Raw genomic sequence first — 14530 nt, forward strand, 5'->3', positions numbered from 1 at the left:
AAACCGGTGTGGGGAAAGTCTAAATGTGACAGGAAGACCATCATTCATAAAGAGAAAGACCGGTGGACTTAATTGCAAAAAAATGAAGGATAGGGTCATAGATACTGTGAATAAAACACAAACTAATTTTGGGGGAATGTTTGTAGTGTGTGTAAGAGAGTGTGGTCACGGTAGATGACGCAAGTGATCAGAGGTTCAGAAGGCTGAGGTCCTTAGCCAAGGGTTTGTGGAAGTCCTACGAACGTGAACATCGAAGCCCCCCGGTACTATGGGAGGTATTGTGGTGGAGTAAGACTCAATGACATGGCTTCTGGGGTTCTCAATGGATGCGGGGAATAATTAGACCACGGATGGTATTGGTAAGGAGGAGTAGGTAGTAGACTAGAAATGGACCTTTTGGGGGGCGCCTGGGTGGCTCAGTTGATTGAGCTTCCGACTTCAGCTCAGGTCATGATCTCACGGTTTGTGAGTTTGAGCCCCGCATCAGGCTCTGTGCTGACAGCCCGGAGCCTGGAGCCTGCTTCAGATTCTGTGTCTCCCTCTCTCTGCTCCTCCCCCACTTGCACTCTGTCTGTCTGTCTGTCTCTCAAAAATAAACAAACATTAAAAAAAAAAAAAAAAAAAAAGAAATGGACCTTATGGGCCTCAGAGGATACAATATTCATATAGTATTTGTAAACATTCCTGAATGTTTTAGTCCTTCAGGAACTAGAAACATATCTGAAGGTTTGAAGAAAATGTGAAAAACATGTTAGAAACCTGTCCATGTATTACTGGAAACCCTTTTGGCTTGGAGCTCTCAAAGCTTTAACTTTTCTTTCTAATGTTTGTAAGATGGGCATACACTTCCTGAGAACTGTGTGGTTTAAATTGGGTGTCTTTCAGCTTATGTGCACAGATGATCTGCACACTGAAGGGTGAATCTTTTGTCTTTTTGGAATGAACAATTACCACGATGAAGAAGGATTCAAGTGTAACCTCATTTCTGACATGGCTAGTTGATAAACTGAGAATTACACAGGGAGACTGAGATACAGATTAAAGTTAAATTTCCACATAAAATCAAACTATAGTGATAAAAAGCTGCATGTTGATGTTGATAGTAAGGAGAAAGTAGATCAAAACTGTGGACAAGCTCTTTAAAATAGGACAGACCTAGTATACCTCATTAACTCCTTCAGCAAATATTTATTTAGGATTACTGTCCTTTGCTAGGCACTACTTAGCAGCAGACACAGGGCTTACTATATGGCAGGCACAACACTACATCTACATGACTTTCATGGATTACCGTATCTCATACGGCTCACAACAGCCCTTTACAAGCAGTTGCTATCCCCATTTTTTTTTTTTTTTTCTCAACGTTTATTTATTTTTGGGACAGAGAGAGACAGAGCATGAACGGGCAAGGGGCAGAGAGAGAGGGAGACACAGAATCGGAAACAGGCTCCAGGCTCTGAGCCATCAGCCCAGAGCCTGACGCGGGGCTCGAACTCACGGACCGCGAGATCGTGACCTGGCTGAAGTCGGACGCTTAACCGACTGCGCCACCCAGGCGCCCCAACTATCCCCATTTTATAGGAGAGGAGATAGAGGCTTTTAGAGAGTCTCATTAATTTCCCCAAGGTCATAGGGCTGTTAAAAATGCTGGAGGAGCCTGCCTTCAGATCCAAGGCTGCTGGTGGCCAAGGCTGAGCTCTTCTTAAACACTGCTCTTTTTAAACCGGTGGGAGGGGCATTACTGAGCATTCTCTGTGGCACCCGGTGCCAGACTCTGTAATCCACGTAAGAATCCTCGAGGTAAGTTTCAGTATCATCATCTCGTCTTAACCACTGTGCTGTGTGCTCTCCCCAGTGGTTAGGTAGTTTGGCCAGAGCTGTGGTAGATTCTGTTCTCTAAACGGACGTTCATGCCAGCTTTATAGTGCCCGTTGGATGAAGTTGTAAGTTTAAACAATTCGGAAATCCCTTATTTTAACAACATTGAAAAAGATATTTCTGAACAGGTCCATTGTATCTTATGCAACTAATTTTTATTCCCTTTTCCTATTCCTTTGATTTCTGTAGTCAAGATTCTTACAAATTAAAATGTGTTTTACCCCTAAGAAAAAAAATACCCTGAAACTGTTAGCTCTACTTTGATATCCTGAGACTGCCTATAGCAGTATGTCAGTGGCCAGGTGTTTTATTTTTGGTATGTGAACTTTTTATTATGCATGGGAATAGGAGTGGGAAAAAGGTTTGCGTGTGAAATAGTTTGGGTAATGGGACCATGTCAGTTTTATTCACGTAAAATTACGTGCTTTTCGGTCAGTCATTAGTATTTTTAAAAGGAAATGTGTTAGGTTTTATTTTCCTTCTTTTTTCCTTCTCCCTTTTATTTTTACCTCTCCTTTCCTTTTGGTCTGTTATCTCTGTCTCTCTTTTTTTTTCTTTTCCTCCAAATCAGTATCAGCAATTATCTTTTAATTAAATTGAATTGGCACTTACATTTCTGTTGCAGATGGCATTGTCAGTCCTTTCTTAAAAGGACAAGTATATTATCTGCTCGGTAACTGGGTGTTGCTGTTCACTTGTGCTGTACTGCGAAGGAGGAGGGGAGAATTAAGGTGTAAAATACAAGTCTTTTTCTGAAGGAGTTAAGGACAAGATGTTAAACACATTCTTTAACTAAAGACGGTCAAGAAATTCTAAGAAAGGTTAAAAAATTTTTGATCTATAAATTGGGGTTCTGGTTTAATATTTCATTCTTAAGTGACAAAAATGATTCACTGAGCCATATTTTTCAGGGCTGGTGAAATAGAAGTAGCCCAGGGTTGCACATCTGTTCTTTACAGCCTGTAACTTTATTATCCAGGCTTCTCAGAGTGTCCAGTGTATCCAGTCCAGTTGTGAGCATTTCTTGTTTGTATTTTAATTTGCTGCATTTGAAATCTTCTTGCAGAGCCATGCTGGTTCTACCTTAAAAAAGAAAACACCCCTCCGCTTAAAAGAAATGGTACTTCCTGCTTTCATAAACAGTCATGTGCATAGTTTAGCAAGGCCTGGTGCCTCTGGAGCTTTTCCCTTTATAGCACCATCGAATCCCAGTCCTAACAGAAGTACTGCGAATCTTGTGGCCTCTTTTTGAACAAAAGGGATCAGAGACGAAAAATCTGTTGATATAAAGCTTGAAAGCAAGAGCAGGCAATCTTGGTTGTGAATATTTTCTGATTTTTCCAGAAATCAAGCAGAAGATTGAGCTGCTGATGTCAGTTAACTCTGAGAAGTCGTCCTCTTCAGAAAGGTACAGCTACATCTCTTGCATGAACAATTAATGGTGTAGCATTGCTAAGAAACAAGCAGGACGTATTTTTTTCTTGTCAAGTTTGCTGTATAACGTATCGTACTGCATGCCGGTCATTGTGCTGTGTCGAAGATGTGTATTTGGGCAGGCTGTTCTGCTTTTACAAAGGGTAATTGATTTTTTAAAAAATAGTGAAGCTTAATCAGCTGCAGCATGCACACCATCGCACAGCAGAGCGCTAGTTCATGTGTGACAGCTGTTGAAGGCTTTAAAAAATAATTTACTTCGCTACAAAACAAAAATCTTGCTTTCTTTAAGGAAATATTAGTATTAGATTTTCTTCCTATGTTTGGAGATGGTTGCTACACAAAATCACATTATTTGTAAGATCTAGGTTAAAAATACTTGGCTTTTGGTGTAATAAATATTTTCTTATATGGAAAGGGAGTGCCATTTGTAAATAGCTTAGGAATTGCAAACCCACAGATTAGTCACATTCTGAAAGAGAGATATGATGCTTCTTCAAGTCTGTGCTAGGAAATGGAACAGTCACTGCATGCAGTAATGGTTCATGCCTGCAGGTAAGGACAAAATGACTCAGAAGTATTTTTAAAGCAATTATTTTGTCTGTCAATCAAATGATTATACCTGTAAGGAGATATTTCCTTAAAATGGCTATTTTACTTAATAAGTGGAATAAAGGTATTTTTATCTCAAGCCAGAAATGAGGCTAATAATATAGTTGCCTATATTGGTATGTAAATACTGTGTTCACTTCTCTTTGCCAAAATTGTGTATACTACATAATGTTTTAAATGGAGGTTCTTGGGCATACAGTTGATGCTTACCCTTCTCTTGGTTACCTAATAGTTTATATTTTATGTTGATATTTTATATTGAAGGTGTGTTGATTTGTCTCATCCGTGGTTAGTTTTGAGGTTATCTTTTTCATAGATTTAATATTTAGGAAAATATTATGGAGACATGATTTAGTACTTGAGGAAGATAGAGGAAAAGCACTGGGGAAAAAATGAGGTGAACAGCCTACCATGGTAAAATGGATTTAATTAAAGTACACTAGTGCATGGAGGACATGATCTGATGGCAAAATGATGACATTAAATCGATTTATTAGTGTAATTAGGGGAAAGACTTCTGGCTATAATTTAGGGCATTACAAATAAGATGTTAACTGCTTTCTTTAGAAATTGAAAATAGAAAAATTTCTTCACATTTGTGTTTATTTTCACGTAGCTTCTAACTCCTGGTTTGTGGCTAGCCATCCGAGTTTTTAAACATTCTGTTTGCTGAGATGAAAAACAATCTTCAGCCTTGTTAATGTTCAGCCAGTAAAATGGTGGTGTTGGGAAGGGGAGAGGGTGGTGGTGTAAATAGTGAGCGGTCCGGGCGCCAACTGTGATGTTGGAGTTCTGTTACCAGGGAAGAGCATTCTCAATGGGATGGCAGCAATGATTATGTTAGCTTTTTTGAGTAGCATGAATTCGCTATTGATAAATTGGATGTTGAACAGAATGGAAGAATATTAGTGAGAAACAAGTTAGGAATGGATGAGGTTTCTCTAGTTAAAGGAAAGATTCTAAAATATTTTGGTGATTACATTTACTTATTATTGTTATAACAATAATAATTTATTATTTTTTAAATCTTTATACCTAAGATCCTGTAGTTAAATTTGATGGAAACGGAGGATGCATGTAGTCATGGTTTTAAAGTTCAGAAACCAGCCACTATGCTTGTGACAGCTTTATACACAGTTTTACCAGAGCTTGCTTGCTTTGTTTGTTATTCTTTTGGGGGTGCTTAGACATGTATATGGCAGTTGTGATATGCTGACTTAATGGGTGATAAATCTAATTTATGGGTCAGCCAACACTTTGCAAACATAGAAGTTGTTTCATTAATGTAAATACATTAAAAATAGAAGTTACTTCTTTTTTCTCCTCTTTGTAAAAGGCATACAGTGATGAGTAGTCAAATGATTTGTCTTTTCAATGTGTTTCAAAGAATTTGAAAAGCAAGAATGTAAAGTTAAAAAAAAATTCATAGCCTAGTAGTGCTATATCCTGCTCACGCATTTCTATCGTATCATGTAACATTACCATCACATTCTTCATTCAGTTCCTTGTTCACCGGTTACTTAATTTTAAAAGTCTTTGACTTTTTTTTTTTTTCATTTAGCTGAATGAATTCAGCCTGAATTCAGTTATTTGGAACTTACATGTGGTCAGTATTCCACATGGTTTTTTGGGTAGAAATGATGAAGAAACCCTGCTTCTTTAAAAGAGGGGGAGAAGCTGCTTTGCAAGAAACCAAAACTTACCACTTGGCACAAATGATTTTGTTCACTGTCTGCAGGATAGAATGATCTTTTGATATTTCAGACCACTGAGTGGAGTGGAAATGCAACATTTTTATAAGTAAAAATATAATAACTGTAAACAGCAATGTGATGTTCCTAATAATTCTTCCATCTCCTATTTTTAACCCGCTTAGTGAGAATTGCTAGTCCTGTGTGACAGCTAGTATTGGTTGAATTAATTCTTGCTCAGACAGTTTTGTAAAACGGGAGAAACAAAACAAAAAATAAATTTATTTCTGTAGACTTAGGGTTCTTCATTGAAAAATACGAATACGATTTGAAGCAGTATATGGAATTTTGAAAATTGTTTTGGAACCTAAATTAGAAAATATGTTTTCTTAATGGATCTCAATACCACCTTGAGATTTAAGATTGTATTTTTACCTTTAAAAGAAGAGTGGGGATCCATCTAAATGTTCTTTTGTAGGGGAGGTGGGGAGTACTGTTCAGAATGGCTGACTCAGGGGACAAAGTCCAGTGGGGTGACAGAAAGTTATAATTCTATTTTTTGGTTTTATATTTCAGAGAAAGGGGAAAATGTCAACTTACTCAATTATTAAATTAAGGACAGAGGATATTATTGAATGAATTAAAAAGACAAAAACAAATGATGCCTGATTTGTATGTTATTACCAGCTAAGAAGAACACGTATCCGTTGCAAGAGAGCCCCCTTCTGCAGATTTTAGGAGCACATCCTACTATGAGTATTTGCTTTTTAATTGCTGCCTGTTGAATGAATGAATGTATTCATCTTAAACATGGTAGTGACAGGGCCAGGCACAGTTTTACTTCCTCACCTACCCCCATTTAATGAAAAAAAGAAAGCTGTGAACATTTATTTGATATAAAAACTAGGTTTTCAAGTTTTTGTTTCTTCTTGACTTAGCCATAACACTTCTGGGATTTGGAAATTTATGGAGTGGAGTAGGTGGGAAAGAGAAGGAAAAGGAGTAGTAATCATGATAATATCTAGAAAAAAGATAATCATTTCTTAAACATTTCTACATGCAAGTTTTAAGTGAGGAGAGAGAGAGAGAGAGAGAGTGAGTGAGTGTGTGTGTGTGTGTGTGTGTGTGTCTGTCTGTCTGTCTGCTGTGGGGAAGACTCTGGCAAATCAACCTCAAAAGATCCTGAGTGAGCAGAAGGCACTTTGCTCTATTAAAATTTTGGACAAACTGTGTTGCTACTTCTTCAGTGAACTCATGAACAAAATTGGACAATTCTTTATCGGTGAGAACAGTTGAGCCCAGAGTGCTCAGAGAGAGGATTCCCAGTGTTTCTGGGCTGACTCCAGGGAGGCCTGTGGAGTTTGTGAGGGGAAGGAAGGTCTCGAGAAGCTGGGGAACCTATGTTCACACAAAGCTTTGGCCACATTTGCTCTTGTGAAATGTAAATGTTATTGTAATTAATAAAGTTCACAGTCAGTCAAAAGTTAACTAAGTAGCAGTGCCTACTATTGTATTTTCTCAGGTAACAGATAATAAAAGGATAATTTCGCACTTGCATGAGAGAGAGAGAGAAGGAGAGAGGTTGAGAGAGAAAGAGATATTTTGGTGATTAAAGGGGTCTTTATCCTGGAAGAGATAGGAAGTGCAAGCCTGGATCATTAGCATCCCACTTGAATTTAGAAATTGCTAGCTGCCTTTTTTTCAGGAGGAGAGAGAAAGGAAGAGGGAGAAAGTATCATAAAAATATTTATGCTCTGGCCTATATCCTGCCAATGCTGTGTGAACAGGATTGGTTAGAAAGGTTAGAGATTGTTGCCCCTACCCCAATAGAAGAGGGGCATTTGAAACACATAAAGAACCTGTGCTATTTTTGTGTGTGTATTTTAATTCCTTTTCTTATTTTGGAGCCTCTTAAGTGAAAGAAAAAAGGGCATATGATAATGATGCGTGGTTGCAGAAAGGAAAAAGAGAAGCCTGGAAGAATAAGGGGAATGGGAGGGAAAACAAAAACATCAGGATGGGACCACCTGGAGAAAGAAGTAAGTGTAGGATATTTGGTGGAAAAGGATCCAGGACCAAGGCGTCTTTTATTTGCTCTTATGTTGAACGTATTTTCCTCCATGTCTCTATGGTGTGAACTAAGAGCAGTCATGGAGGATAGCCAAATTTTATTAAAAATTCCCTCTTCTGGGGCGCCTGGCTGGCTCACTCAGTAGGTCGAGATGCGACTTTGATCTCAGGGTTGTAAGTTTGAGCTTCATTGTTGGGTGTAGAGATTACTTAAAAATAAACAAATAAATCTTAAAAAAAAAAAAATTCCTCTTCATTGTAGTGAAGAGGCAGAGGTAGTTAGTGGTGACGGCTTTTCCCTTGCTCATGCTCACCTCTGTCTCTGTCTGTGTTTGCGGGTGTACTTGAGAACCACTTTCTCTGAGGGGTTAGAAGAGATGACCGTGGCTGGTTGTGTTTTCTCCCTCTGCTCAGTCCTTATGCTTTCTGCTGTTTTCATTTAATTTTTAGTAATATGTTTATTGAAGATATATATGGGAAAGTGCACAGATCATAGATCATTATGAAATCCAATTATTTTTTTCTCTTTTGTTGTTTATGTTTTATGTGTTGTATCTAAGAAACCCTTGCTAAGCCCAAGGTCACTATGATTTTCTGCTAGGCTTACCTAAAAAAAGTTTTTGTCTTTTAATATTTAAGACTTTGATTCATTTTGGGTCTTTTTTTTTTTATTTTTATTTTTATTATTATTTTTTTTTTAATTTTTTTTTTCAACGTTTATTTATTTTTGGGACAGAGAGAGACAGAGCATGAACGGGGGAGGGGCAGAGAGAGAGGGAGACACAGAATCGGAAACAGGCTCCAGGCTCTGAGCCATCAGCCCAGAGCCCGACGCGGGGCTCGAACTCACGGACCGCGAGATCGTGACCTGGCTGAAGTCGGACGCTTAACCGACTGCGCCACCCAGGCGCCCCCATTTTGGGTCTTTTTAAATTTTATTTGTTTATTTAGAGAGAGCGTGTGTGCACACTTGAACGGGAGAGGGAGAGGGAGAGAGAGAGAGAGAGAGAGAGAGAGGATCCCAAACAGGCTGTGCACTGTCAGCACAGAGTCCGATGCGGGGCTTGAACTCATGAACCGTGAGTTCATGACCTGAGCCTAAATCGGGTGCTTAACCGACTGAGCCACCCAGGCGCCCCTATCTTGGGTCTTACTTAGTATTAAGATAAAGATGAGGCTATTTCCACATCTGACTGTTCAGTTATATCTGCCCTTGAGCGTTACATGCAAATAGAAACCCTCCGTACATGCATTACGTTGCGCTATGCTCGTGTTTGTGTGCAGCAGCGGCAGTTAGTTCCGTCTCCTTGCTGTGCGGTATTCACTTGAATGTGCCTCGCTTTATGTATCCATTCTACTACTGATGGGCATGCGGGACATCTGCAGTTTGTTAGGATTGCCGCTCCTGTGAGCATTTGTACACCTGTCTTCTGGGGAGTGGATCTATGCCTGCACTTCTGCCCTGTGTGTACCTGGGAGCACAGTTGCTAAGTGTTAGCGGACACTGCCAGTTTTCCAAAGTGAATGTGCTAGTCTGCACTCACACCAGCCTGCCCCAGGTCCTTGTTCGCTTGGTACGGCGCATATCCTTTACCTCTGCCTTCCCATGTCTTTTCCCTTCCCCTTTTCTTTCTCTCTGTTAGAATACTGATGGGTCAGGGGCCTGGGTGGCTCAGTCAGTTAAGAATTTGACTCTGGATTTCGGCACAGGTCATGATCTCACAGTTTGTGAGTTCAAGCCCCGCATCAAACGCAGCTCCACAGAGCCTGCTTGGGATTCTCTCCTCTCTCTGCCCCTCCCCTCCCCTCCCCTCTCTGTCTCTGAAAATAAATACAATAAACTTAAAAAAGAAGAATTCTGATAAGTGTGCCAGTGTGAACGGGCAGAATTAGATGCAGATAAGGGCAGAATTTTTGAGGAGAAGTAGATGCCGATAAGGGACTGTTTCTGAGTACCAGCTTTCATGAAGGAGATCAGAGTTAAAAGTTGAGACCAAATGGGAACCAGCCACGAAGTGTAGTCAGTCATCTGAGGTACTGCCCTCCCACTGACTGATTCGGAACTGGATCGGAGAGGCCACAGCTGTTACCATTAGTTTTCAGACTTGGTTTGAATACCAAAATTATTTCTTTATTTAAGCCTTATTAGAAGCCTGTCATGCAAAACAGAAAAGAAAAGCTTGGGGTGAGAACCAGGGAAGTAATCTGGGCCTCAGTTTTGGTGCTCAGCCATCCCATCCTTGAGAGCCCTTCCGTCGACCTCCAGTCTTCTTAAACCCTTCAGGTGGACCACCTTGGGTCTGACCAGGAAATTATGACATTTTTGATATGTCCCAATCAAAAATAAATTTTTTTTAATGTTTATTTTTGAGAGAGAGAGAGGAGACAGAGTGCGAGCAGGGGAGGGGCCTAGAGAGAGGGAGACCCAGAATCTGAAGCAGGCTCCAGGCTCTGAGCTGTCAGCACAGAGCCCGATGTGGCGCTTGAACGAACTCTCGAACAGTGAGATCATGACCTGAACCGAGGTTGAATGCTTAACTGAGCCACCCAGGCACCCCTATATGTTCCAATCTTATATCAACTTTTTATAGTGTTAAATTTGTAGAGTGTTACATTTCATATTGTTCATAGTCTCTAAAATTTCAGTATCCTATGTCTGAATAAAATTGTACTAGTGTCTTTTAATTTCTGTTAGGAAAACAAAACAAACCTGGACAATTAGCTGAGCTTCCTTCCTGTTGGTCATTACTTATGTGGTCTAGATGCAGTAATTTCTAGGTTATTTTGTTTGTTACCAATTTAAACTTTGATTCTGACACTTCTTTGGAGGGTTGCCACATCACAGCCCGCACAGACCTTTCAGAACACCAGTCTGCTCAGGCCAGGTCACTCTCCACTTTACATACCCTTCAGCCCTCTTCCCACTGTTCTTGGCATAAAGGAAAACTCTGTATCTGGGTCAGTGAGCACCCACATTCTCCATCCCAACCGCAGATTCCTCTGACTCCAGTCCTGTCTCTCTTGCTTTGCTCTTTCGCTGCTCCTTTCCTTCCCATCTCAAGGAAGCCCTGCCTAGGTCAAATTACACTTGTTATAAGCCCTTCCAGAACCATGTACCTCTCCTTTGTAGCATTTGTCACAGCTGCTGTTTGACAGAGGGGAGTATCAATGACATTTGGTCTACTTACTGGTGTACTATTAGCCCTGACTTACGGTCTTAAATATAGAAGTGTTTTCATTAGAGAATATTTTTATATCATCATTTGCAGCTTGCAAATTAGGAACCTTATGGGAAGACCTTTTTTGGTATAGAGGGAGTCATTTATTTTTATGGTATTGTTTTAGATTAATAAAGTATAGCTGTACGTGGTTATAGTTATATATAATTCTATGTTGTCAATTGTAGTCATAAGCTAATTTAACTTGAAGTGTCAAGGTTACAAATCTGAGGTTTTTCTATCACCATAAAAATGCACAGTTTGTTATTACATATATATTTTTTACGTTTGTTACAATGTAAAATGGACATTAAAGTAAATCTGAACGCTTCCCATCTCTTTGCCAAACTGGTAACATCAAACCAGAGCCCTTCATCTCCCAAATGTCAGTATTGTGTATATCACCTCAGTGCTCTTTGTCGTGGTTGTACTCCATCCTTTACTGTTACTTAATATCATGTTCTTTGTTTGTGTTTAGTTGTGGCAAGATGCACATAACATAAAATTTGTATAATGCTTTTTAAAAGTTAATTTTCTTTAAAAGGAAATCTCTGTATCCCTACCAGAACCTTTAAAAACAATTACTGTTAAATCCTGTCCAGATTCTGTTGTCTGATAAAGGCTTAGGCCTGTGCCATATGCTCCCTCTGTTTACAAGGGAAATTAAATTGGCAAGTGTCATAAAGGAGCTTAAGTGTATGTGTTAGCACCAAAGTGAGACATGCTGTTTGATATACTCAGACAGACTGAAAGAAGTTGGGAAAAGCGTCACTTTCTCAGTGTGCGGTTCGTTGTAATTCAGTCCCAAGTCCCAGGTACCGTATTACCTAACGTGGGTTTGTACCCCAGCAGCAGCACTTCCTCTTCCCTGTGGGATCTGCCCTCCCCCCCCCCCCCCATGGTAGATCAGGGAAGTTTTGAACAAATGTGCACTGCTCTTGTAAGAATAACAATGACAACAATAAAAAATAACTCTCCTTCTAACAGTCATATTGCAGATTCCCTTTGGAGCAGAATTCCTTATGTGCCAGTAGCTGGAAGAAATTAAAGACCGATTTTAGTGTAGCTTACATTTGTCATCCATCCATCTTCTGTGCGTCCATCCAGCATTTATCAGCAGCGACTGTGCACTGCCCACTCAGTGATTGGGAAATCACGGGCCAGCAAAGGCAGCACAGAAGCCTAGGCTCTGTGTAGAAGAGGCTTTGGTGGGTGGCCTCCCCCTCACCTAACTTGGGCAGTTTCGTGGGCATCTAGTCATGGAACACACCAGCGGGAAGCTCTTGGCATTTGTTGAAAGAATTACAGATAACCAATAATTGCATTTTGGGTGAACTTACATTGAAGCCAGAGCTGTATACAGTGTAAGGGTTACAGACGTTTGCCAAAGGCAAATAGTGATGCCTTTGAGACGAGTGAGGACCAAGGGCCAGATGCAGACTCTAGAACGCTAGAGACCACAAACCCATGTAAAGAGCTAGCTGCTGCTATACTGAATTAAAACGAGGGGAAAAGAGACTGAAAACTGGGGAGAAGGAGGCCAGAGAACTCCCATCCTTTCATATTCTTCTTCAAAGTCTAAAATAAAACACAGGGCACCTGGGTAGCTCAGTCGGTTAAGCGTCAGACTTCAGCTCAGGTCATGATCTCAAGGTTCATGGGTTCAGGGCCTGCGTTGGGCTCTGTGCTGACAGCTCAGAGCCTGGAGCCAGCTTCAGATTCTGTGCCTCCCTCTCTCTCTCTGCAGCACCCCCCCCCCCCCCGCCATCTCTCTCAAATACAGACATTAAAAATAAAACAAAATTGTCTTTGTAAATTACTCTGCACATTTATGGTAGCAAAGCTATTGGAAATAAATGGTTTGCAGTATGAGAGTATTAAATTTGTTATGGTTTATCCAGTGTAAGGAATATGCTACAGAGATTAAAACATGATGTAGAAGATTTAATAACACAGTGTTATTAAAAGGCATTGTAGAAAAAAAAGCAAGAAAGGTGAAAAACAGGCGATAAAAAACTACTAAAGGTGTTCCCACTTCTGTAAGCCCAGAGTGTGTGAGGCTGTGTGTGTATGTGTGTACGTATAAAAAGAGCCTGTGCACACAAATAACATGGTTTGCAAAGACACACCGCATGAAGCTATGATGCCTGGTACGGTTACACATCTGTCCTTTTGCTTGTAGGTATGTGGTGCAGTTTTTATAATGACATGCTGTGTTTTTGAGATCACATGTTTGTAAAGAACCCGTGTTCCTCCAAAATAAATAAGTAAATAAAGAGGTGGTTGTGGATCAGCTCTTGCTGGCTACTGCCATGTGGAAATCCAGGCCAAATTTTGCCAGCCTTTGTGATTTTTGTGAGAAGTTGACTACTTTTTTCTGTCAGAGCTCTCATTTTAGTCTTATTTATTTATTTATTTATTTATTTATTTATTTATATATTTAGTTAGTTAAAGATTTTTACTTAGAAGTAATCTCTACCCATGGGGCTTGAACTCACAACCCCGAGATTAAGAGTTGTTTCCCCCACTGACCGAGCCAGCCGGGAGCCCCAGATCTCTCCTTTTAAATGATGGCACAAATTAAAAAACAAAACAAAAACTCGTGCCAGCCTCAAAAGAAAAGAATGTCTGCCATCTAAATTCAGCTCATGGTAAACAGTTTTCTTCTGTGCTGTATAGCACATTGATTTACAATCTGTGAGCCACAGACCTGTGCAGATTTATAGGAAAGGATTTTCAAGTCCTGTGAGTACTATAAGCATTCATTATCTGTAGATTGAAGGCATACACATCAAACTGTTATTGTACTAAGAACTGTATCTCTGGGTTTTTCTGATGTTTCAAATCTGCACAAATACTGGTGAGCACTGTTCTAATAACCATATGCTAAGGTACCAGAATTCAAGAAGATTTCAACTGTTTGGAGTAGGAAGGGCCCCTGAGAGACATGCATCTCTCAAGCTGGGAAGGTGTTCTGTCCATTCATTCATCCTACACGTAGTACAGTACCCACTGTGCTGGGACCTAACCTTCAATAAATTAACCTGAAAATTACAGAGCTAGAACAATATCCTGCTGCTGCAAATGCCACCTCATCCTTTTTCTCCTTTCCCCTTTTCCTTCTTTTACCATCTTTCTTTTCCCCCCTCCACCCACACTCCCCCCACAAAAAGATTGGAGGCTAGTTAGAAGGAGATCTACAATGCAGTAGAAAAAGGGCCAGAGAAAATGCAGGTCAGACTAGAAGGTTATGATGGCGGATAGTCAGAAGCACCCGCCGCCAGTTATGTGGCATTTGCTGTGCACCTGCTGATGGTGACCGGCAAATTTGGCTTTGAGTCTCCTGGCAGCCAAACTAAGGAAAAAAATAGTGTTGCTTACTCTCTATAAGGAGAAAATCTACTAGTTCCTACAGAAGAAGTAAACCTTTTCTGTAACTTAATTATGTTACGTATTATTTAACATAATCCTTTTCAGAAGATATGTTTATTCGTTTTTGAAAATTCAGATAAAAAGGAGAACACAAAAAGCACCATACTTTCATCGTAAAAGGTCAGTCTCTAGTATTTTTTAAGTTTAATATTATGTTTTAGCGTCAGTAGATCTATAAAAATCAAGCAGACATAC

At 40.0% G+C, this 14530-nt stretch overlaps 1 protein-coding gene across 1 annotated transcript in view; it reads left to right on the top strand.

The window, feature by feature from the left end:
• The window catches only part of SRPK2 (SRSF protein kinase 2), a 252973-nt gene that overhangs the window by 88744 nt on the left and 149699 nt on the right, over window positions 1-14530 (top strand).

The sequence above is a fragment of the Lynx canadensis genome, chromosome A2 (genome assembly GCF_007474595.2).
Source record: "Lynx canadensis isolate LIC74 chromosome A2, mLynCan4.pri.v2, whole genome shotgun sequence".
Lineage (NCBI taxonomy): Eukaryota > Metazoa > Chordata > Mammalia > Carnivora > Felidae > Lynx > Lynx canadensis.